Genomic DNA, 25,662 nt, shown 5'->3' on the forward strand with positions numbered 1-25,662 from the left:
GCTATTAAACATTCCTCCCCAGTGCTGCGCTGTCCATTGGAACTAGTGCTGAATGGACGTCCAATGGTCGTGCGCAGCACTGGGGAGGTAGTGCTGCCGTCGGCCAATGCACCGAGGCAGCACTTAAGGGGTTATAGGCCTGCTCCCCGAGCTTAAGGCGAGAACCTTTAACAAGGGAGCGGGCGTTTAATGGACGGTACAGCCCAATAGGAGGGCTCTAAGGCTATTGGAACATTTCGCCCCTAGAGGGTAGAATGTTCTAATTACAAAAAACAAAGGCCTCTCGGAGCCCGAGGGGTTTAAATTCCCTCAGACTCTGAGAGGCTTTTGTTCACAGCTCCAGCTGTGAACAAAAACAACATTGGAATGCTGCTATGCGGGCTTTTACTAGCTGGTAAAAGATCGGAACACTCCTTTGTGTTCAACGGAATGCTCCACATTCCAATGTTCTAATAATTCTTAAAAGATTTATTGTCTTGAATACCATTCCCTATTTTTATTACAAGTGATGTGTGGGAGTCTATTACAAATATTTTGCAGAAAAATGTTTGTTTTTCAACACCATGCAAAATCCATGAAAAAGGTTCCTTTTAGATCAAAACAGAGCCTAACATATGAGAAATGGCCGTCGGTTGCAGAGATTATTTACAGCAATATTAGTGAGTGAATGCTATATTACAATATTGAAAATACACATCACTATCCCTGATTATTAGATGGAAACACAATTGAAATTTGGACCAGTGTGCGTGTGCAGTGTTGGTGATCTGGCCAAAGAGGGCATGAAAAAGGTGAAATTGGATCATAAATTCAAAGCTGTTCCAAATAGGGCCCCCAAAATGAGGTTAGCTCAGGGCCCCTAAAATCCTTAGGTTGTCCCTGATTGACTGAAAGCAGAATGCACAGCTTCAGGAGGGAGAAGGAAGGCAGGAAATGTAGTAGGGGCTTATTAAGGTAAGGTTTTGTGTTCACATTTTGGACAGTGAGGATATCGGTATATGATGCATTTTATTTATAAAGTTTTATATGGACGAACACAACCCATGAGTATATCAGAGCGCTTTACAGGTTATATGAAGTAAGTAACAAGTAAGAAACAAGAAAACCGCCACATACATTAGAAAGGTACAAGCTGTGTAAAATAGCAAATTGAGGAAAGTGGCCTCCATAAGACAAGTCAATAGGAAAATATACATGATTGAACATGACGATTGGATCATGGATTAATAATCATGGGTGAAGAGTCAAAATATGCGAACCTAGAGCAGAAATGTGTTAATAAGTTGTGATTTCACTTCTTTTTTGAAGGATGCAGCAGAAGGGATCGGTTTAATTCCCAGAGGCAAGGCGTTCAAAAATTTCGGGGCAGTGCCTGAGAATACTCTGTTGCAAGTAGTTTTCTTTTTGTGAAATATCTGTCATTTTAGGAACAAGGTACTGGAGCTTCTAGAGGATTTGCATCCACCAGATAATTCAAATTTTTGTGCTTAAGTATCTTGGTGTGTTGTAGTGTATGGCTTTGAGAGTCAAGCAGGCAATTTTTTGTTGTATTCATGCCTCATATGATAGCCAGTGCAAAGATTTTAGATCCAGGGAGATGTCTGTTTCTTTTTTTCCTGTCATGAGTCTGGCGTCAGCGTTAAGAGAGACCCTTAGCGGTGCCAGCTTGTATCTAGGAAGGCCACAAAGGGTAGCACCTCCATAGTCTAACCTGGGAATAACTAGAGCTTGGACCTGTGCTTTTAGGTTCTCATAGGGGAGGAAGGGTTTTAATTTCCTTTAAATGTTCATTTGATAATTCGCTCCTTTGGTGGCGGTACTGATGAGCTACCGCATGCTCGGGTACTTGTCAAGTTTATTCCCAGAGATCTCGGAAACCCTATAAAGTGTGTTGAGCAGATGAGGACAGTTACATGCTTCATCTGTAGGTCGATCTTGAGTTTGTGGTTAGCTGGGACGATGAGAGGAATTTTGTTTTGATAGCATTTAGTTTGAGATGGTTGTGAGTTAGCCAGGTTTGAGTATCTTGTAGAGTTGTGTTGAGGGACCTGATGTCTTCTGGGGAGGGGATTTTCAAATACAGTTGGGTGTCATCTGCATGCATGTTATAATGAATTTTAGAGACTTTCAAGGCTTCTGCTAGAGGCTCCATGAAAAGTTTGAAGTGAGAAAGTGAGAGAGAGGACCCCTTTGTAACCCTTAAAACGACTGATGTGGCATTGGACAGGGATTGATTAACCGTGACTCTTTGGGATCTGTTGTGGAGAAAAGAGATAAACCAGTTAGTTTTGGACGGTCCCTGAAAGCCCATCCTTCATTCAAGTAAATGTTATAAACTATAATGTTTCATAGTTTGGAATGCAGATGATAATGCATAGGGGGTTTATAAGGCACAATTCATTCTAATCCAGCATGTTTAGTACATTATCCACTATATGCATGAACACTGGTTCAGTGCTGTCACCTTGACGGAAGCTGGATTGGAGTTTGTGTAAAAGGTGGAATTGCTCTGTGTAGTTGCCAAGTAGGACCTGGACACACTTTTCAAGGAGCTTCTGCTTTGCCTTAACCTAGCAGTTGGAAGCAGGGAAAGACGATTTTAGGGGGCATACATTACATAAAATTATAGATGGTTAACTGTATGGTAGATGGGTGACTGTGAGTTATGGGGATGTTTTTCACCTCAGGGTTCTGAGTGACATCAGAGACAGCTCAAGCTTCTCTCTTGTTGTCTATTTGATATCACGCAGAACCCCTCAGTGAAAAACATCCCCATAACTCAGTTACCCATCTATAATTTTGTATCTTAACATGTCCCAAAAGTTGAGGACTTTTGGCAAATACTTCCACGTGTTCTTTGATTGTCATCCTTTATCTACATTTTGAAACATATTTGTTCCCAAATTCAAACTGTCGAACAAATTATGAGTCCTTTCCAGCTCTTCCAATTTTTGTTTGGGATCCGGAGGTATCAATACTACCTGGTCATACGTTTGTGATGGTTAAGACCACTGCAGTTGCTCAGCTAATTCTTGCTCGGGCTCTTCAGGAAAGGAATCCTCCTTCTTTTGTCCAGTGCAGGCAGAAATTTACTTCAGGCTTCTATTCTATTAAACAGATAGTAATATATTTTTGCAACAAATATCTAACAACTTTTTTGAAGTGTTTACTTTGCACAAGAGATTATATTTTTATTGTTTATGTTTGGAAACATGTTCTCTCTTTCACATGAAAGATCTACAGATTAAAGTGGTTTGTAGGAAAGGTGATGGTCTGACCATGTACTATAAGGAATAAAGTTCCCCCTGACATACATGAGAAGGATATTGCAAAACACCTCTGAGTTCCATAACCTTATAAAGGAGCTCAGCCTTCGGCCTCCTTCCTGTATATGGTCATGGAACTTTTCAAGGACTTGCAATATCCTTGGAATTTACAACATAGGGTATTTTATCCTATATATAAGCAGCACAATTGTTGAGACCAAATTAGGTGTGGCTGTCTGCCGTTTGCTTAGTTTTTTTGCAACCAGGGGCCAGATCACGAACAGCGGCTCTTTAAAAGCCCAGAGCTGAGTGCCTGCTTTATATGCTTACGTGATCTAAAGTGCATTCATTTAGACAATACTTTTACTATTATACGACTAATAAAGAAAAGTGTGTTTGAAAGCTGTTTCTAATGATATTGTAAGGGATATAATTATCTTCTGTATCTGCATTTCTCCTAATTAAAGAAATAACGGAGCATTACTTCATTAGAACCCTCTTACTGACACACAAACTGCATAAGACATATCACCATGGGTTTATCTGCATAATAAGATAATATATATATTTATGAAGCACACTTTCACCCCTCTGGGCATATGGGCTCTAAATAACAGCTGTTTCTCCTTACCGCACTAAAAAATCCACATTTTGTCACCATCAGAAGGAAGAAAGGATGCACACGCCCACTGAGATTTGAACCTGAGACCTTGAGGTCAAACATGGACTCGCAGAATGGATGCATTAGTGCCCAGATCTACCAGCCTGTATGGCGTGGCAGAGGTCACGCTCAATAAGGTATAGATATGGTTGTCCCATGTGAAGTGTAGGAAGAGCTGGGACTGCTTCAATCAATCAATCAGTCAATCAATCACTCAATAACATTTATAGAGCGCGCTACTCACCCGTGAGGGTCTCAAGGCGCTGGAGGGAGGGAGGGTGCTATCACTGCTCGAATAGCCAGGTCTTGAGGTGCCTCCTGAATGTGAGATGGTCCTGGGTCAGCGGTAGGTGTGTGGGGAGGGAGTTCCATGTCTTGGCGGCCAGGTAGGAGAACGATCTTCCTCCCGTTGCGGTTCTGCGGATCCGTGGGACGATGGCGAGGGCGAGGCCAGCTGAGCGGAGCTGGCGGGTGGGGTCCTAGAACGAGAGGCGGCTGTTGAGGTATTCTGGGCCCATGTCGTGGAGCGCTTTGTGTGCGTGGGTGAGGAGCCTGAATGTGATCCTCTTGTTGGAGGGGAGCCAGAGCAGGTTTCTCAGGTGTCCGGATATGTGGCTGTGGCGAGGGATGTCGAGGATGAGTCGTGCGGAGGCGTTCTGTATGCGTTGTAGTCGTTTCTGGAGTTTGGAGGTGGTTCCTGCGTATAGGGCTTTTCCGTAGCTTAGAGAAGAAGAAGAAAGAGAGAGAACCAAAGTAAGGGACAGAGAGAGAAAGAGATTTACTACAGGGGAAAATGGAGCATTTAAAATAGGGGAAGTAGAGGAGTGAGGGGAAAGATAATTAAAATAAGATGTATAGGAATCCCTGACCCTAGAGCAGGTTCATATATGGTGGGATGCAGAAGCGAGTACAACTAATGTGATAGGAGATTATTTTCTGGCCAATGAAAGGAATTCCCATTAACTCAGGGTCAGTGTTGAGCATCGTATCTCTTGGTATGCTTTTATATTTTATTTATTGGCACAAAAATTATATTGATATTTTTATTAGCATCCCTCCCAAATTACATACTTAGTGCCCGATGTATAATTTGGCAAGCGGGCCATCCTCCACCAGGGCGACAAAGTAATTTACTTGTTCATCCTGGTGGAGGTCCGGACCGTCAAATTATGAAATGCCCATCAGCTTGACGGACATTTCAAGAATTCACAGGAACTATTGTCAGAAAATGGCGAGGGGGTATTTCTTGTTTTTTTTTTACTGCTCCTTACCGCCAGGCTCTTACTGCCAGTAATGGGCAGTAAAAAGCAGCTGCATGTCTGCCCATACACATTAGGTGGGAGGACATATAGCCAATTCTCCAACAGCCTTTACTATATTGGCCTGTAGGAGACGTTTCGCCACAGTGGAGACAGAGTAGTCTCCGATGTGGCAAAACTATACCATCTGCTTCTAAATACAGTGGGTGGACCCTTATATTTGGCTGTGAGCGTACTCCGTCGCCGCTGCAATTGATTATGCTTACCACCAACATACATATCAGGCACTTACTCCTAATATGCGATACATATTGAGAACATTTGCTTTAAAACTTATTCTTTTACCTTATTAAGTCATCTAATATCCCTAGGGAGAATTGCTGCCCTTGTGTAATATTACACCAATATGTAGTTGTGGATGCATTGGGAGTGCCCTGTCACCTAGTCTGAAATGTAACAAGCGATGGCAAAGCCAATTGGTTTGGCAATTGTATTCATTGGGGTTCATTCTATAGCGTGATGTAATATGTTTGTGCTCACATTGTATTCTTACTTTTATGTTCTATTTGGGAGTTCTATGGATGGGCGGTTGGGAGATTCAGATGAGCTGATCTTGGAACAGAGTGGTTGTGTAAGCTGTCCTCCGTTATACCCAATAAAATACGCTTCTATCAAAATTTTGTATGATGTCAACTCTTATGAATACATTATAAATTTAACGACCAGTGGGATTGAGGACAGCAGTCGCTCGAAATTCAAGGTATTGTTTGTTTACTTAATATCATGCATGAAAGCACCAGCGGCAGAGTATATTCAGTTGTGCCTTTGATTGCACCTGCGGCGGTTGGCTATGTGGGAGTAACATTTCCCTATTTTTTTTTTTACATTTTGGAGTGGATAATTGCATTCGTTCCTATATTTTAATTTTATACAAGTCTTTGGTTGCTGGCTTTGACGTGGAGCATATTTACTTAGACGTGGTTCGTCTTATCGAAGCTAACTATTTTTGTAAATTTTTTTCAATTCAATGTAGTTTGGATCAACAGTTCCTTACCTCACTAACTGCCAAGTTAAGCTCAAGCCCTGTATTTCTTGCAACTGGAGCCTCGAGCGTTTGATTCTCTTCAACAGTGTTCTGTTTCCTGTTGCGTAAGCTGTACGGAAGCTTATTCACCCTAAGCATGCTGGATGCCTCAATGCATTGTGGGTAATTAAGGTCATATGCACGCACGGCGGACAGATTTGGTTTTATTTTCAACATCTCGGTCACATTCGTTTTGTTTTTTCTGGCAGACTGTGAACTTCATCGTACAGGTCGCGAGTTTCAGTGACTCGCACACTTTGGAATTCTTTACACGAGTTGCAAGTTCAGTGATTCGCACACTTGGTACTTCAACTGCATATATAGGTTCAGTAATTTATTTATTCAATATTCAAAATTTGCGAACTACAGTGATTCGCACACTTTCTTTTCAACAGTAATAATTTTCAACATTAAGACATTGTTACATTATATTGTTGTTATTTAATTATTACACAATTTGTTTTATTTCGACATTACCGGTAAATATGTCTTCAATTGTAGCTCCTCCTCATTTCTTACCTGTTGCGGGTGAATCCAAAGTCGGTGGGAGTTATGGTATCCTATGTTCTTGGCATATGTGGAAGTATTGGAGGAAGATGGCTGTTCCGCAAAAAGAAAACTTGATCTTTTAAAACATTGTTTAGTCGGACAGGGAATAAAAGAATTTACAAACTTACCTCAAATTGAAGGGTCTGAAGAGACTGATGTGTTTGAAATTGCTGTTAAGCAATTAACTATATGGTTTGGTAAGAAAATAAATACTGTAATGGAAAGATTCAAATTGTATTCACGAGCCCAAAAAGAAGATGAATCTATTGAAAACTACGTTTCTGCTCTACGTGCTTTAGCTGGTTCATGTGCGTTTGGGACCATCAACTATGAGCAGGTATTAAGGGACCAGATCATGATGAAGACCAAAAGCAAGAAAATACAGGAGAGATTATGGTTGGGCACGGAGTCTTCTTTGAGTGCTGTTGTGAACAAAGCTAAAGGCATTGAGCAATCGGAGAAGTTTGTTAACGAGATCAGAGGTCAATCTCACAGTATTTCTGTTAAAATTCAAGATTCTGCATCTGAAGTATCTCTAGTTAAGAATCAATCTTTTTCAAAGAAAACAGTAGCTCCTGTTAAGAAGGAGTTTGAGGTGAAAGAGAATAAGTGGGGTAAAAAGGAATTTTCTCCAGCGGATAATACATTTGGTGGTAGATGTAATTTTATAATCTGTTACAGATGTGGCAGTTTCGATCATGTTGGAAACTTTAAAAGTTGTCCAGCAATGAACAAAATATGCATAAAATTTAAAAGAATAGGTAATTTTGGAAAAATGTGTAGATCTACTCAAAAGGTGAATTATGTAACTTCTGGTGAAGAGGAGACCTTGGAACAATTTAGTGAATTTAATTGTATTTCTTGCGCTTGCAGTGACAACACAAAAAGTTTTCCATCGTGTGCCATATCTATCAATGGGGAAGAAATACAAATGATGGTCGACTCTTGTGCATGGTACACCATAATTGGCAAAGATGATTTTAGAAATTTATGGGGTAACAAAGAATTATTGTCTCCAGATATTAGACCGGGTGGTTATTCAGGACACAAAATTTAGTTGGAAGGTTTTTTTTGGGCAGATTTGAATTTTCACGGAAGAAGAACTAGAGGTTACAGTGTATGTAGCAACTAAGGGGGTGTCAATATTGGGATGGCCTCATCAGAAAGAAATGGGGATGAAACTTGACCCTAATGCCTCACCGTCTGTGTATATAGTGTGTGGTTGTAACGAAGAGTTTGTTTCTAACATTAAGAAATTGTTTACAAGAGTGTTTGATGAGAAACTTGGTGAATATATGGATTTTAAACATATTATTATACTCAAGAGTACTGCCATTCTGGTAAGACACAGAGTACGTAACGTACCTCTGGCTTACCGTAGCAAATTAAAAGAAATGTTGTCAGTATTAGTACAAAATAAGGTCATTGAACCCATAGAATCTTCACCGTGGGTTTCTCCAGTTGTTCTTTCACTTAAAGATAATGGGGATCTTTGTTTGTGTGTCGATCTCCGCAGTCTGAATAAGGAGATTTGGACTGACAGACATCCTCTACCCAATATACACGAGTTCATTTCTACGTTATCTGGGGCCTGTATTTTTTCAACATTAGATTTAGCTAGCGCTTATCACCAGGTCATGTTACATGAAGATTCAAAGTGTCTAACAGCATATATAACACCGGAGGGGATGTACTAATTTTTGAGGATGCCTTTTGGCTTAGCTAGCGTGGCATCTGTGTTTCAAAGACTAATGAAGGAGGTCTTAGAGGGTTTTGCGGGAGCAATAACCTTGCAGGACGACATATTAATTTATGGGAAAGATTGTGTGGAACACAACAGTAATTTGAAGAATGTTTTGCTGAGTATACAAAACAAAGGTCTAACTCTCAAATACTCCAAATGCAAATTAAGACAGGAAAAAGTTGAATATCTAGGGCATGAGATATCCAGTCAGGGCATCAAACCTAAGGTTAACCATATTAAAAGCATTGCGGAGGCACCTGCTCCAGCCAATAAAGAACAGTTGTATTCATTTTTGGGTCTTACTGAATTTTATAGCAACTTTATTCAAAATTATGCTTCGAAGGTATTTGACCTTAGATTGTTGTTGAAGAAAAATGAAAAATTTGTCTGGGGAGAGAATCAACAACTTGCTTTTGAAATGCTATGTTAGCTGCAGGTGGCGGAAGAACTTTAACAGTGCGTCTGGCCAGGTTAGCTGCCAAATTGCAGGAATTTCAATGTAGTGTTGAGTACATTCCTGGTCGCATGAATGTGCATGCAGACTGTACGTCTCGGTTACCTTTGCCATACGTTGTGGACTCTAACGAAACTGTAGATGAATGTGTGGATGTTGCATATACCTTGGAAGATGTTGGTGGAATTGGTATTTCTGGAGTTATTTCAGAGGAAGATTGGAAAAAAGCCATGGTTAAAGATGACATTGTGTGTAAGGTGGTTGAATTTTTACGTGTGGGTTGGCCTGAAGAAAGGAAATTGAACGGAGAGCTAAGTTCGTTTTTTAGGTTAAGGCTGAACTTATGTGTTCACAGGATATTGTCCTACTCGGGGTGTACACCTCAGGAAGTGGGGGACACCCAGTGTTGTGTTTAATACCCCTCACACACCAACAGGCCCCTTGGTGTCATGCTTCATCATCGGGGTCTTCGCACCCCGCTAGAGGGATGCGGCGTGCTACGACCAGCGACTGCGCGGGAGCACTAGAGTGGTTGACTATGTGTGGTGTGTGTTATGTGCTTGTGCTGGGGTATATGGGAGAATGTGAGTGAAGGGTGTGGTGAGGATTAAAAAGACACCTGGCCAGTAGGTTTGTGAGAAAGAATTTATTCGAAAACTCTGGCTGGTGCTAATAAAAAGGTGCAAGGCGAGGTTAGTAGTCTTGATTATGGACTCTACCTCTGGTGTGCGTCAACATGTTTCGGAACTCAGTGTTCCTTCTTCAGGACGGGTGCACAACTTCCCAACCCTACTCACGTGTTTTTTAATAAAAAATGTTGTTTTCTAAACTTTAGAAAAAAAGTGAACATTATTTACATTGAGAAACTAGGCTATGGTGTGCCTACAGCGGTTTGTCCGGATCATGCAGTTGCATGTCCTGAAAAAAAGAAAAAAGTTTTTGAGTTTGGTTACCACTCGGGAATGGCTCAAACAAGTGCAGTCACTTGGAGCCCCAAACGGTCAAATAAACCTGTAAAAGAAACACATACACAAAAATACATACAAGACACACTTTCGGTTACTAATAGTTCTGAATTCATACTCATTTAGACTGTCATGTTTTGCATCACGAGCATGTCCAGAACGCCAGGGTAGGTAGGTGGACTCCTAATCTGTAAAAGGTTTGAAAAGAAGGATTTAGTCCTTTCCTCACTATTCTCAGTATGTTCAGTGGGTTTCGTTGTAAAGGAAGTTTTTTACTCATACTCACAAAGTCCGCCAAAGTAGGCCTCTTTCCTCCCTGCAATACTCCGCTGGTAATGCTTAGCGTGCAGGGTTGTGGTATATATATGGGGCCTATGGCGCTCTATGATTCGTTAATTAACGGATGTGATTTTTAAGACCATATATGGGACATCCGCCTCTGTGCCTATCATGATCATTGACCTGTTGGAAGGAGTACCATGTGTCGATCTGAGCATGTAAAATGGGTTAGTGACTCACTTACTTAAAGCGCATGCGCATGTTAGGTTGTCTTGGTGGGTTTAACTGCTATGCGCATGAGTAAAAGGTTGCGTGTGATTGGGTACACTACTCCTCTGTTTACATAGATCTGGCACGGTTCATGATCTGGACACACAGTATGTAACCTGTGAGTATTTTCAAAACCACTTGTACTTGATAAAGTGGTGGGTGAAGGTGTGAGCCTGGCTACCATTATTTTGCGGATTCGGAAGATAAGTTCTGTTGCTTCTCCGTTGTTCTATCCGGAAAATTGACCCCAAGGAATGTCATCATTCAGGCCGTCCAGATGGGTGCCCAAACGGAAAACCCAGCGCTGTTCTTTTTGAAGTAGGCCAGTTTCAGAGGGCAAGCGTTCAATTACGGTCCAGTGTAGATCGTTGACACAGTGTTGTTTGTCTAAAAAGTGAGATGCCATTTTTGTAGTTGTTTTTTTGCATCGGATGTTACTTTTGTGTTCTCCAATTCTTACTTTCACTGGTCGGGATGTCATGCCTATGTATTCAAGGCCACAGGGGCAGGTGATCATATAGACAACATTTTTTGTGTTGCAGTTCGAGAATTGTCTTTGCTCCCATGATGTGCCATTTCTGAAGTGTATTTCTTTGCTTTTGCGTGTCAGGTGGCAGCTGTTGCAATCTCCGCAGGGGAAATGTCCTTGTACCCCAATGCTGGTTGGTCTGCCCGTGGGGTTTTGGCGAGGTCTTGTGTGGACCAAAATGTCTTTGATATTTCTGCCTCTACGGTGTGCATACATCGGTTTTTCGAAGTTCAGCTGGCCACAATTCAATATTCTCCAATGTTTATTGATTACTTTCGACACTTCATTAGACAGGGTTGTGTATGTTGTGACACATATTGGTCTTTTCTCTACTTCCTTTGATTTGGGGTTGTCTTCTAGGAGTGCTTCCCTGTGATTATTCTTTGCCCTCTTCAATGCCCTATTTATTGTTTTTACTGGGTATTGCCTCTGTATCAATTTCTTCTTGAGGTCCTTTGCCTGGTTGTTGAACTGGTTCAGTTCCGTACAGTTCCATCTGAGGCGTAAGAACTGCCCATAGGGTAGGTTCTCCCTTAGGTGCCTGGGGTGGAAACTATCGTACCTCAGTAAGCGGTTCCTCGAGGTGGGTTTGAAATGAGTTCGACTTTTCAATCTACCTTCCTCGCTGTATATGCTCAGGTCCAGGAATACCATGTTGGTGTTTGATATTGTGCTCGTGAATCTTAGAAATCGATTCTGATTATTCAGCCATGTTACAAACTCCTGGGCACTCTCCATGTCTCCATCCCAGATGATGAAAATATCGTCAATATACCTCTTCCATGTGTTGATCTGGGAGTGGTATGGGTTGTCGATGTTGAGGATTTTTGTATGTTCAAGATGGTACACATACAGGCCAGCCAGACTCGGCGCAAAAGTGCTGCCCATGCTTGTCCCATGGGTTTGTAGGTAAAGCGTTTGGTCATATTGGAAAAAGTTCTCTTGCAAGGCTATGGAGATGCATTCCATGACCAAATTACGTGGGGTTTGGTATTTCCATCTCTCGCTGAAAAGTACTTCTTCAATAATTTGTAATGTTTCGTCATGCGGGAGGCTCGTGTATAAGCTCTCTACATCGAGGCTTAGTAGGAACTGTCTAGCCGGGTCGAATTGTTTGTCTTCGAGGAGTTGTAATACGGCTTTGGTGTCCTTGAGGTAGGTACTGGTGGATTGAACCAGAGGGCGCAAGAAGGCGTCAGCAAACTTAGATAGTGGTTCGAGAATCGACCCTATACCGGAGACGATAGGTCTCCCCGGTGGATTGCTGATGTTCTTGTGAATTTTGGGTATACAGTAAAAGTACGGTATTTTCGGTGATGGTTGTTGTAGGAAGTCTGCCTCTTTCTTACTTAGCCAGTTATGGGTTAGACCTTCCTCTACCATTCCTCCGATCTTTACGCGTAGTCTTTCCGTAGGGTCTTCTTGAAGGATTCTGTAATTGCGCTCGTCAGCTAATAGACGTTTGCATTCCATATCATAGGCCTCAAGGGTTTGTAGGACGATGGCTCCCCCTTTGTCCGCTGGTTTTATTATCAGTTCGTTGTTGCTTGTTAATTCCCTCAGGGCTCGGTGTTCTTCACCGCTGGTGTTCTGAAAAATGCTCCGGCCATTGGGGTTCATCTGATTCACCTCCGTAATGACTGCTTTTTCAAATGTTAATATTTCCACCGGTATCGCTGAGTCTGGTGGGCTGAAAGTTGATTTTAACCTCAAGCCGGTGTCTGTATTGTCCTCCGGTGGTGGTTTGTCCTTGAAAAAGGCTTGGAGCTTCAGTTTCCGAAAGAACTCCTGCAGTTCCATGTTCAGTTTGAATAAGTCCGGTTTGTGGGTAGGTACAAACCCCAAACCCTTGTTTAACACACTCTCCTGTGTTGTTGTCAGACTCAACGGTGTTAAGTTGACTATTAGGTTCCTCTCTTGCTTGTCGATGGTTGGTTGGGGAGGGACCCGGTCATGCTCCTGGTTGTTCGTGTGTTGGGCTGTTCCTGGTCCTGCCATGCCACGTTGTTGCCTTTCCGGTTTCTCCCTCGTGTTATCTGGCGTGTGCCTAAAAAAGGCTGTTGTTGACCTCCAAAGGCCTGTTGCTGGCCGTAGAAACCTTCATTATATTCTTGGTTCCACTGTGGGTAGTTCATTGCCATTGGAGTTGGTCCAAACTGGTAGGGGTTGAATTGAGGGTGGCCCATATATTGTGGATACTGGTTTTGAGGTTGGTAACCTCTCCATCCCCTTTGCTTTGGGAATTGTTGTCTGCGTTGTCTCCATCCACCTCGTCTTTGTCTTGATCCTTTGTTGCCGCTTGAGTTAGATCCTGACGAGCTATTATCTGAGACGTCGCTTTCTGCATCACTGTTTGTATTCCTGGAGACATAGTCCGCTTTAGTATACGGGTATGCGGTCTCTGGAGTGAATTTGGCTACATCTTTTGCCAATTTGTTTGTTTTGCTTTGTTTCAAAGTGCACTCGAATTCTGTCATCTGCTGGTTCAGTTCTTCCAGTCTGGTTTTTAGTTCATCTGTACTTATGTACGTGTTGAGTTGGACCTCAATCTTATTAATTTCAATTTTTAGTTCATGTGTTATCCTCGCTGCAGTTTTTACTATAAGTACCAACCAGTCTCTCGAGCAGTGCCAGGAAATCAGGGACCATTCTTTTTTAAAAACCATGTCATTCTGAAAAATAAAGGGTTCGTTTTTCACAATTAGTCCTGGTGGAGCCATTTTGTTGCGCAGGTACTCGGTCATAAAAAGGCCATGGAGGGCAGCTTTTATTTGGCTGCGTCTCAAGTTCAACAGTTCGTTCCAGTCGTTAGTGTTAGGACCAGTTTCTTGGTTGCTCAAACCTTCGAAGAGGTTAGAGTCCGATAGGATTTTGTCAATTTCATCCTCAGGAAAGGTAAGACCATGCTCGTCCTCCATTTTTGAGATAGGAGTTGGACCGCTGGCTTCTATTGAATACGGTGTGTGTCTTTTATGTGTGTGTCTCAGTGTAGTCGGAGCAAAAGGACTCCCGCAGCTCTGCGCTGCCTAGAACAACAAATATCAACAGAGGGAGGTAGAGTATAGAGATAGGATTCTCACTCCACGGGCACTGATAATTAAACAAGAAGAATCCTACTCGGGGTGTACACCTCAGGAAGTGGGGGACACCCAGTGTTGTGTTTAATACCCCTCACACACCAACAGGCCCCTTGGTGTCATGCTTCATCATCGGGGTCTTCGCACCCCGCTAGAGGGATGCGGCGTGCTACGACCAGCGACTGCGCGGGAGCACTAGAGTGGTTGACTATGTGTGGTGTGTGTTATGTGCTTGTGCTGGGGTATATGGGAGAATGTGAGTGAAGGGTGTGGTGAGGATTAAAAAGACACCTGGCCAGTAGGTTTGTGAGAAAGAATTTATTCGAAAACTCTGGCTGGTGCTAATAAAAAGGTGCAAGGCGAGGTTAGTAGTCTTGATTATGGACTCTACCTCTGGTGTGCGTCAACATGTTTCGGAACTCAGTGTTCCTTCTTCAGGACGGGTGCACAACTTCCCAACCCTACTCACGTGTTTTTTAATAAAAAATGTTGTTTTCTAAACTTTAGAAAAAAAGTGAAAATTATTTACAGTGAGAAACTAGGCTATGGTGTGCCTACAGCGGTTTGTCCGGATCATGCAGTTGCATGTCCTGAAAAAAAGAAAAAAGTTTTTGAGTTTGGTTACCACTCGGGAACGGCTCAAACAAGTGCAGTCACTTGGAGCCCCAAACGGTCAAATAAACCTGTAAAAGAAACACATACACAAAAATACATACAAGACACACTTTCGGTTACTAATAGTTCTGAATTCATACTCATTTAGACTGTCATGTTTTGCATCACGAGCATGTCCAGAACGCCAGGGTAGGTAGGTGGACTCCTAATCTGTAAAAGGTTTGAAAAGAAGGATTTAGTCCTTTCCTCACTATTCTCAGTATGTTCAGTGGGTTTCGTTGTAAAGGAAGTTTTTTACTCATACTCACAAAGTCCGCCAAAGTAGGCCTCTTTCCTCCCTGCAATACTCCGCTGGTAATGCTTAGCGTGCAGGGTTGTGGTATATATATGGGGCCTATGGCGCTCTAAGATTCGTTAATTAACGGATGTGATTTAAAACCATATATGGGACATCCGCCTCTGTGCCTATCATGATCATTGACCTGTTGGAAGGAGTACCATGTGTCGATCTGAGCATGTAAAATGGGTTAGTGACTCACTTACTTAAAGCGCATGCGCATGTTAGGTTGTCTTGGTGGGTTTAACTGCTATGCGCATGAGTAAAAGGTTGCGTGTGATTGGGTACACTACTCCTCTGTTTACATAGATCTGGCACGGTTCATGATCTGGACACACAGTATGTAACCTGTGAGTATTTTCAAAACCACTTGTACTTGATAAAGTGGTGGGTGAAGGTGTGAGCCTGGCTACCATTATTTTGCGGATTCGGAAGATAAGTTCTGTTGCTTCTCCGTTGTTCTATCCGGACAATTGACCCCAAGGAATGTCATCATTCAGGCCGTCCAGATGGGTGCCCAAACGGAAAACCCAGCGCTGTTCTTTTTGAAGTAGGCCAGTTTCAGAGGGCAAGCGTTCAATTACGGTCCAGTGTAGATCGTTGACACAGTGTTGTTTGTCTAAAAAGTGAGATGCCATTTTTATAGTTGTTTTTTTGCATCGGATGTTACTTTTGTGTTCTCCAATTCTTACTTTCACTGGTCGGGATGTCATGCCTATGTATTCAAGGCCACAGGGGCAGGTGATCATGTTGTGTGCTTATCTAGGTTCCTGATCGATACTGTGACCTTATGCCCCTATTCGACTATAAATCCATTTATTCCCTATATTGGCATAACCGTCCAAGTGCGATTTTCTGAAAAGTCATCTCTGGCCTCACACGAACAGAGCCACATTCCAGCATGACTCTCTGCTACTTCCTTTGCGACCAATTAGTGCAATGACAGAGCAGCAGTCAGTATCTGATATTCCTAGATAACACTCCGAGTTCTTCAACAAGATAAAAACTTAGCAAACCTGGAAATCCCCGCTTGCTATGTTTTGATTAGTAATGGAACTCTAATGAGCAACTGATAACTGTCACTTCCTAGTGACATCTTTAATTGACGTCTTATGTCCAGCAAACTTGCGTCAAACCCGGCACCTGTCAGGTATAAATATTACCAACATTGCCTTAAGCAATGTGAGCTGAGAGAAAGATACGAGCTGCGAGTTCGTTCCCTGTTGCTGATGCCAGCTGCCTGCATGACCCTGTGTTGGTAAAAACTAGCACTCTGTCGCTGCAGCCTGCTATCCTGTGGTGGTGAAGTTGCTGATTACCATTATCGCCTCTACAGCGCGAACTATGGTGCAGTACGCTTGAGGAGCCGTGCAGCCGTCCTCTGCGAAGACATCCAGCCCAGCTGCCCGCGGACGCTGTCACCCCTCCTTCCTCGACGCGCTGAAGAGAGAAGCCGCTGCATTTCTCGTGCAGAGAAATCCAGTCCCGGCGCTTCCGGTTTACCCTCGCGGGTGACTGGGATATCGAGAGAGACCCCTGAAGGAGATACCAATCCTCCATCATTCTATTCAGAGGTATGGTGTTGACTAAACCCTTAGACAAGAATTCTTGAAACAAACCTTGGCAAAACCAACTTAACTTAAGCTACTTACTTACTCCCCTTCTCACGTGTTAGGCTTAGGTCAGGCACACTGGGGTAGGCTTAGTTAGAAGCACCAGTTGAGTATGTTAGCCTAATGTATATATGACTGTATATATGTTTTATTACTCTTAAACCATTGTATGGCTAAGAAACCATATCAATGCTTTTACAGTTCTATTTCGCAATACTTATCTTACTGTACGTACTTTTTACAATAACAGTTATTGCAATTGTGGCAATACATTTCTCTTGTACGAGAAGAAAGACTGTTCAATAAATGTTAACCCTTTATTGATAAACGCCCGTCTCTCTATTCTCTACATACTGTGAAAGTAAACTGCACTAGACTGACTGAGTGAAATCTATGTCTATTGTTTCACACGACCCTAGAGATTGACTCTTGATCTGAGGAGCAAAGTTGTCATGTTGCACGGTTGTTGGAAAACTGAATCCCTTCTTGTCTGTGCCAAGGAAGCTGATCACTTCCTATGCAGAGAAGAAAGTTTCCAGTGACCTCTGAGCTAGTTGGTAACACAACCCAATTAAGTTTAGCATAGTCAGTGGAGGCCTGGAATATCCGCAGTTCCACGTCGATACTACTGTTTATGTTATTCCAATGCGCAGGGCCTAGTGGGAAACTAGGAACTACACTACATGGCGCCCAACGTTTGGTAAGGCGATAAACTAACGCAAGACTTGTAGAGTAACTCAGTCGTGCATATTTCACACCCCTTTCTCCCTTAAATACTCCAATAGACGTCTGGAGTGGGTGAAAGGTTAAAATCCGCCCGACCTTAGTAGGAAGAGATTCCTATGTAAAGCTCTGGTTTATTCAACGTTGAAGGATACAGTGTTCCAAAATATTGTGCATCTAATCTTTGTCTCCTTGGAGACCTACTCTGCAAAGCCTGCATTTCTAAAAAATGACAGACAGTGAAGAAGAAAGGGAAGCAGTTAGACTAGCTTCCATACTAATAGAGGAGGACTCGAGTCTCCTACAGACAGACCCGGATGCTATTATCATCCCGGTCCAGTTAAGAAGATCTATAACTTTAAAACTTATAGAAAACGGACTGACACCTCAAGGTGGTACGGTAATTTTCGTGATAGAGGCTCACGAGTATCGGCAGACAGAGGTATTCTATTCATGGATAAACTTTCCAGCGGTAAACGCTATAACACAGGAGTTTCACTATTACAAAATAGAGGAACCTCCGGGAGAGTACGCTCCTTTCGAGGAGATTGAAATCCCACTTAAATTTCAAGAGCACCTGCTCTGGTTTAATGGCGCCCTAAAACACAATGATCACATAACTAGGCTCGGTCCACTAGGTAGACCAGGAGCCACGTGGCCGGTTCTAGCCAGCTACACACCACATCCTGACATTGCAAGAATGTCTAGAGAAGAGCTGTTAGAACAGCTAAACACATTAATAAAAATACATAGGCAATTAGTCCAATATGTAATACGGACTGCAACAGTCCAGCCAGCTGTTAATACACCACAGCTGACCCCTCATCAGGGGAACACAAATAAAATTACACCACAGAACATACAGTCATGTCTTGGTAAAACACCCGTAAAACGGGAACAAATTCCTTTCTGGTTAGCCCAGAAAATCACTCAAATAGAGGCAGTATTTCCTGATACTACCCCTATTGAGAAACACAGAATCTTGACCATCTGCCTTCCTATGGGAATCGCACCACACGTGGAGGACTGTGACACTTGGGGTACAGTCTTTGCTTCCATTTACACAAAAACACACGGTGTTCCGTCTATGGCGGTAATACCAGAAGTGCTAAAAACAGATTCAAAATGAATTCGGTCCAGAGCCCGCTTTAAATCTAGGTATGAAATTACTGAAAGACTTCAAGCAGGTCACGGCTATATTATTAGCCAACATAAAGGGAGAAGCAGCATCTGTGGCGATCCGCCAGAAGTTGAGGGAAACAGATATAAAAGATCCTGTTGAGCTTGCAAAAATCATAGAAAAATGCTATGAAGAATTAGGTAGAGACAGCTTGGGTGGAAAACCAGTTAAGCCCCAACTGCTCGAAAATCCTGAAAAATTATTTATTAAAAATAATTTAAATACTACTAAAAAGAGCTGGGATGGAAATAAACAATCCACTCCCAAGGAAAAAGTTTTCCAGTCCAGAGGAAGGTCTCCTCGACGGAGGGAAAGAACTCCGACTCGAGAACGCCAGTCTCCCCAACGGGAGCCCTCTGAGAAAAGATATAACCTTAGAAATAGGGATAATATAAAAAAAACCTGATAGATATCAAAGTATTGATACACGTCCCTCTCGATCTTTTCCACAGAATTCGGAAAGAAGAGGACGGTCAGACCCAGGAGAGCACACCAAGTCCAAAGACAAGGAACCTGCTCAAAATAAGAAATCTCAATTTCAGAAAAAGAAGGTAGCCAGTATTAGAGTAATCAACCATGCCGAGAATACTGAGGACACAGTTGAAAAACGGGGAGTGGGCATTGACAATGTTGGACAGTGCAGCAGAAATCAGTATAGCGCGCAAGATCTTGATGAGTCATCTGGAGACAGTGGACACGAATGAATACATTCAGGTTGAAACTGCCGACGCCAGACTTAGCGAGCCCCATAAAATATACGAAATAACATTGCGTATAGAGGGTGATAAGACTAGGAAAATTAGGGGTCTATTTTGGGATAAGCTCTCAAAAGGCTATGATATTCTGTTAGCTGAAAAAGATTGGCCCCCAGAGTTTGTCAGGGAGTGCCCTCGTGGCGAAGAAGTGATTATGCCTGCCTTCTCGAATCACATTCCGATTCATAAAAAATACACATATGCAAGAAAATGGGCAGTGGCCCAGGCACCTGCATTGTATAAAAATCACGTAGGATGGGATGAGGATTCACCGCCTCACAAAATCCAACTAAAAAGTGAACCAACTGCCCAACGGCAGTATCCCATAAAGCAAGAAGCTAAAAAACAGGTCAGGGAGATCTTAGATCAACTTGAGTACCAGGGGGTGATTGAAACATGCACCTCTCAAATGAACAATCCTTTGTTTCCTGTCTCCAAGCCAGACAATTCATATCGTCTAGTTTTGGACTACAGACACCTTAATACATGTTGCAAAACTTTTGCAGTACAAAACTCGCATAGTGCAGCCCTAATGAATAACATAGTTAGGAAAAAATATAAAACGACATTAGACATTTCTAATGGTTTCTTTTGTCAAAACATTGCACCAGAAAGCAGATATTTGACCGCTTTCTCCGCATTTGGGTCACAGAAAAAATTCTGTCGACTCCCACAGGGGTTCAAGAACAGCCCAGGACTATTCTCAGCTAGGGTAACAGAGTTACTACAAATCTATGATGATGAAGCATTATCTTACGTAGATGATATTTATCTCACAGACGACGACTTGGATACTCACTTGAAAAGAGTGAACACCATTATACTTGGGTTCGCAGCAGAGGGTTACAAATTCAACTTTAAAAAGTCCCGAATTGCCCATCTGACAGTACTGTTCTTAGGGTACGAATTATCAAGTGAAGGGAAAAGCCTAGCGGACAACTTCTTAGAGAAGTGCGCTGTACTCCAAGCTCCAAAAACGCTGAAGAATTTACAATCAATACTAGGTTTTCTGAATTTCGGAAGAACTTACATACTAAATTACGCAGAGAGGGTTAAACCTCTCTACGAACTAATAAAACCTGATTTAAAACAAATCAATTGGACTCAAAAACACACAGAAATTTTGAGATCACTGCAAACAGACATGTTAGCAAAAACAAAATTAGATACACGTGACAACACGATCGATCTTGTAATCCGAGTCATCCCAGGAAGATGCGGATTTACGTACCTAACCTCTAATGAGGGAGAAAAGGTACCAATTTCAATTAAATCTCACTTGTACACACAAGCAGAAAAAACATTCAGTCACACAGAAAGAACTGTGAACGCAGTGCAAATCGAATTAGCAAATGAACGAGAACTAGCACACGGCAAACGGATTAATATCCTTACAGCGGAATCCGCCTTCGAGGCGCTATTCAGCCCAGTAAACCTGCCTACAGTGTCACTGGATCCGAAGTGGATACAGTGCATAGATTCTCTTGGAGCGGAAGACGTGAAATACTATTTCGCCCCGCAATACAAAGAACTGAATGATTTAGAATATGAAGAAGAATATCCTCTGCCAATCGAAATCTTGCCTCTCCCACAATACGCCTGTATAATCTATACAGATAGCTTTGTACAGCATTTTAATGTAGAGAGCAAATCCTACGATGCAGCATGTGCGATCATTAAAGGTCGTTGGCTGTGCGGTAAATTCAGACCGAAAGTAACAAAAACTGAATCTGTAAGAAACTGTTCGGTTCAGAGAACTGAAATCAGATCTTTAAAGATGGCGCTCGAAAATGCAGAACGCGAATTCCCCACACTTATCGTGTGCGATTCTCATTTTTGCGTCAACTCTTACAACAATAAACTGCAGAGTTGGATCGAAAACGACTACAAAGATGACACAGGTGCCACAATAAAGCATAAAAAGCTCTGGAACGAGGTAGCTCTTTTACACAAAGAACTACAAAAGACTCACGTGATTCACGCACAGAGTCTTCAACGTGATGGCGTTCACGTTGCAGGGAATTCATTGGCTAATACAGCCAAAGCGGAAGCAACTAAACCGGCTTCCGTAGCCACAAAAAAGCGTACAGATAAGTACATAGACGGGGAAACCATGCTGGCAGTAAAAACGACCGTAAAAAGGCGACTGTGCAGCACTACCCGTAAACTATCCACTCAATTATGCATACATAATCGATGCAAACTCCGTTCCTTTTGCTCGAATCCCTGGAGTGGGGGATAGAGTAATTCCAAACATGAACAGGAGAATATTTTTAATAGCAGACACACACATGGGTTTGGGTCTACGGCACAGAGAGATCAAGGAATCACTGACTGAATTACAATCAGTATTCTGGTGGCCGGGAATGAGTGTAGAACACCAAATATATGCAAACAACTGTGAAAACTGTAATAGGGATCGCAGTAGCGAACCTTGCTACCGGCTACCAGTCAGAAAGAGCGTAACGCTGCCTACACCCCATCCTGCGTCCTATTAATAGTTAAGACGAAAAGCACTTAATAAATAAGGTCCCCAGCGCTCGGCTGACGCTAGAACGGTTATAAAAGATTTGCGAGTCTTTATCGGCACATACGCAATTACCACGTTCCATTCTGACCAGGGTCCTGCTTTCAGCTCTCGAGCCTATAAGGAGGCCATGGCCAGCATGGGAATTGGGTTGCGGTATTCTTGTCCGTCGCACAAGTGTGGTAGAAAGAAAAAACCGGGACATAAAGCAATCTATAACAGCGAAGGTATTAGGTTCAGGCGCTGGGTGGGTCAAACATTTAATAAGTGTCCAGACTAGTCTTAACAACATGCCAAGAAATTCTCTAAAAGGTTTCAGCCCATACGAACTATTGTTCGGAATTAGAATGAACGTTCAGGACCTCGATAGTCAGATGTCAGTGGTACAAGAAGAAACAACGCAGTTTGATGTAAAAGACCGTTTGGCTGTTTTACAGGAACTGAATGAAACAAGAAAATCATTAAGCAACATAAAGTTAAAGCAACAGCCAAGTACCACTGACGAGGCACCACCCGCAACAGCCCCAGCAAGGCCTGTCTGGATTCCAAAGATTGGGGATCTAGTCAGAGAAAAGATCGCGGTGAAGAAGGAATTTGGGCCTTCTTACAGAAAAGCAGTACCTGTCTTGGCAGTCACCGGAACAAGATCAGTTGTGCTACCGCCCCTTACTGGTAAAAAGGAGAACAGAGTCGTGTCCATCGACCTGGTAAAACCACAAGCATGTGGCCTATAATCAACAGTAGGCCCAGTGGACTCCCAAGAAACAACAGAATACCCAAACTTGCAACAATCCAAGAGGTTCAAACTGAAAGACTCATCACATTCGATCAGCCTGCAGTGCACAATAAAGGACTATGCAATAATGCCATGGAACTCGTGCCTCTTGAAACACAGATTGAAACAGTTCGTCAAGAAACAACACCAGTCTACAATGATGTGGCATCAGAAAGTGCTACCGAGAGACAGATTGAAAGAACAATCCCATCAATTGACAGAACTGCCTCTGGTTATTTCATCAACTTCGACAACTTCTCTGAAGATTTAAACGACCCCGAAGTGATGCCAGAAACAAAAAAGTCTTTTAAAGAAAAAGCAACGGAACTCTTTCATCAACTGAAGGAAATCTACCTTGTTTCCCCTTGGCTAGAGTTCTGGTTCGGTCTAGGTGTATTTTTCCTCCTGCTTTGGCTCATCATGGTACTGTGTTTGGGAAAATTCATTGAAGGAAAATATATTACAATGGACACAGCAAGTCAGAACATCAACCTAGTCCTGAAACCACACAGATCATCCCACGTGAAGAAAAGAGAACTGTCAACAGTAAATGTCACAGCAATTCCAATACCTGGTGGGGTAGTATGGGAGAAAACAGACTATGAGATCTATGGTCCGGTCGAAATCCTGAAGTATCCTCATCAACTAAAGGTTTCCTTAAGTGACTTTGTGACACCTAGTACATTCTCTGATGATTGGGACTTTAACAGTGTTAATGACATGATGTCTGATTTAGTAATGTCAGCTAGATTCACAGATCATGATTATTTACAAGGTTCATCTAGTTATGAGCAGTTATTCTGTTATACCCACTATGGGGATCATTACTTGCATAAATCTGCACAGCCTAGAAATGTTTTTATGTATAATCAATGGGAACATTGTTCTACACCACCTAAAAGCAGTTCTAAAGCATTTTTTGAGAAATTCAAATACTTCTCAGGGTTTAACACCAGTGATGCAGAAACGTTTTATTACAAACTGTTAGGTAAAACAGGAATGAAAACAATGCTGACAAATTCTAAATTGATATATTCAGAAGCATTTTATGACAAAATGATGACATTTGGTTTTGATTATTGGAAAGATAATATTGAAACGAAAACAATTTGGGGTACAAAAGATTGGCAGGTGCAAGGCATTGAAGCACTATTTAGAACCTGCATGATACCAGAACAAATGTTATTTTTAAATGACACTGTACACCAAACATCTTGTCTTGGCCTAGCTAAGATCAAAGAAATGAAAACACCGTCTATACCAAAGCCAATACCTGAAAATTCAACAGCTGATATTGAATTAGACGTGTCACAAATTTTACATTTCAACAGAACACATCCTGATTGGAAAAAGTGGTTAATCTGGCCTACAGACACAAATAGCTGTCAAGATAGATTCCTGAATAAAACACAGGGTTTAAAAATGACCAGATTAGACCCTAGATATTCCCAGAGACAACATCCAGGGATTATAACAACATACAGTGTAGGGAAACTCTGCCTAGAATGGCTAACTTCGTCCACACTGGCTGAAATTAAGCAACACTTGTCTTTATTAAAAGATGGTGCTGATTTGCGCGATTTCATTCTTGGACCACGCAAACAGCGTCAAAAGCGTTTCATAGCGACCAGTATCTATGCTGCTTACAACGAGGCTTGGAAAGTAAAGCAAATTGAAACTGCTGAAAAAATACGAGAAATTGATCGTATTAATTTGGAGAAATCACTTTCTGTGGTAGACAATGGGTTAATGACTCTGTCTTCCAGAATATATTCTTTGGACAATATTGTATCCTCTGCCTTTGATGTGATAGACAGAGATTTGCTAATGTTACAACATGGCCAGTCTCAATTACGCTCTATTATAGAACTAGGCTGGACGCTGCAAAATCTTCGTTCAGGCTATGTGCCTTGGCGTTTAATCAACACGACGTCATTATTTTCCAGTTTTAACCTTACTGATAAACAGATCAGTTTGGCACAGAAAGGAGCAGACTATACAATCTTGAGCATCGAGAAACTCGAGAAATTATCATTGACAATGTCAGAGAGTCCTGTCATTGAATGGATAATACACGGAATTATCACCATTCCGATAACAACTTTCCGATTTCATAAATGCCTTGAGTACATACCTGCTGGCCAATATGAACAATTGGGTAAGGGATATGTAAAATCCGAATGGAAATTACCATACACTCATTCTTGCTATAGTGACAGTGACAAAAATGTATTTCTTAGTGGTGACAACTGTAAACACTCACTAAGCGGTATACTTTTGTGTCAGGGTATTAATTTACATGGAGCATGTGATGGAAATTCAAACAACCTTTCATGCCACCAGCTAGTCACACCTGCAACTCAGATAGAGCCCTTCTTTATGCAACTCGCAAACGGGAGTTACATTCTTAGAACGGATCACAGGTGCTGTGGCCTGACGCCCGGGAAAAGTTATCTAGTACAAGTAACGTCCATGGTCAAATGTTGTATGCAAGCATTGTTTCCGAGCGGGCCTCCAGACATAGTGACTCCCCTCTGGCCTCGTCTGAATCTCTATTCTATACGAATTGATACATTAAGCAAAATGAAATCTGTACTTTTACAGACAACCGTGCCTATAACGTCATCTAAAGAGACGTATGATCTTCTAGTCGCAAGGACGGCTACTGAAGTCCATGACCTTTTATCAACAAATTGCCCCGTGCATTTCGTAGAAATGTTCAGCCAACTCCTTAACATGTCTAGTGCTACAAGCATCCCAGGCATATTTAAGACAGTCTTTACGGGACTGCTAACACCCTTCCAGGCAATTTTGGGAATCTTTCCTAATTTTGTGCACTCCATCTTTGGCGGCATTCCACTATTTTTGGGACTCATCGCAGGGATTCTATTTTTGACCATCCTGCTACGTTATGGCAAGCCTCGGCTCAGACATAGCTCCCATGGGAATGGAAGAGACAATCCTAGCAATGCGCTACAGGGACAGGATAACTAACGTCCT

At 42.2% G+C, this 25,662-nt stretch overlaps 1 protein-coding gene across 1 annotated transcript in view; it reads left to right on the forward strand.

Annotated features, from left to right (window-relative positions):
* The window catches only part of BLK (BLK proto-oncogene, Src family tyrosine kinase), a 369,223-nt gene that overhangs the window by 124,316 nt on the left and 219,245 nt on the right, over positions 1 to 25,662 (forward strand). The gene's annotated exons all lie outside the window — the stretch shown is intronic.

The sequence above is a fragment of the Lissotriton vulgaris genome, chromosome 6 (genome assembly GCF_964263255.1).
Source record: "Lissotriton vulgaris chromosome 6, aLisVul1.2, whole genome shotgun sequence".
Classification (NCBI taxonomy): domain Eukaryota; kingdom Metazoa; phylum Chordata; class Amphibia; order Caudata; family Salamandridae; genus Lissotriton; species Lissotriton vulgaris.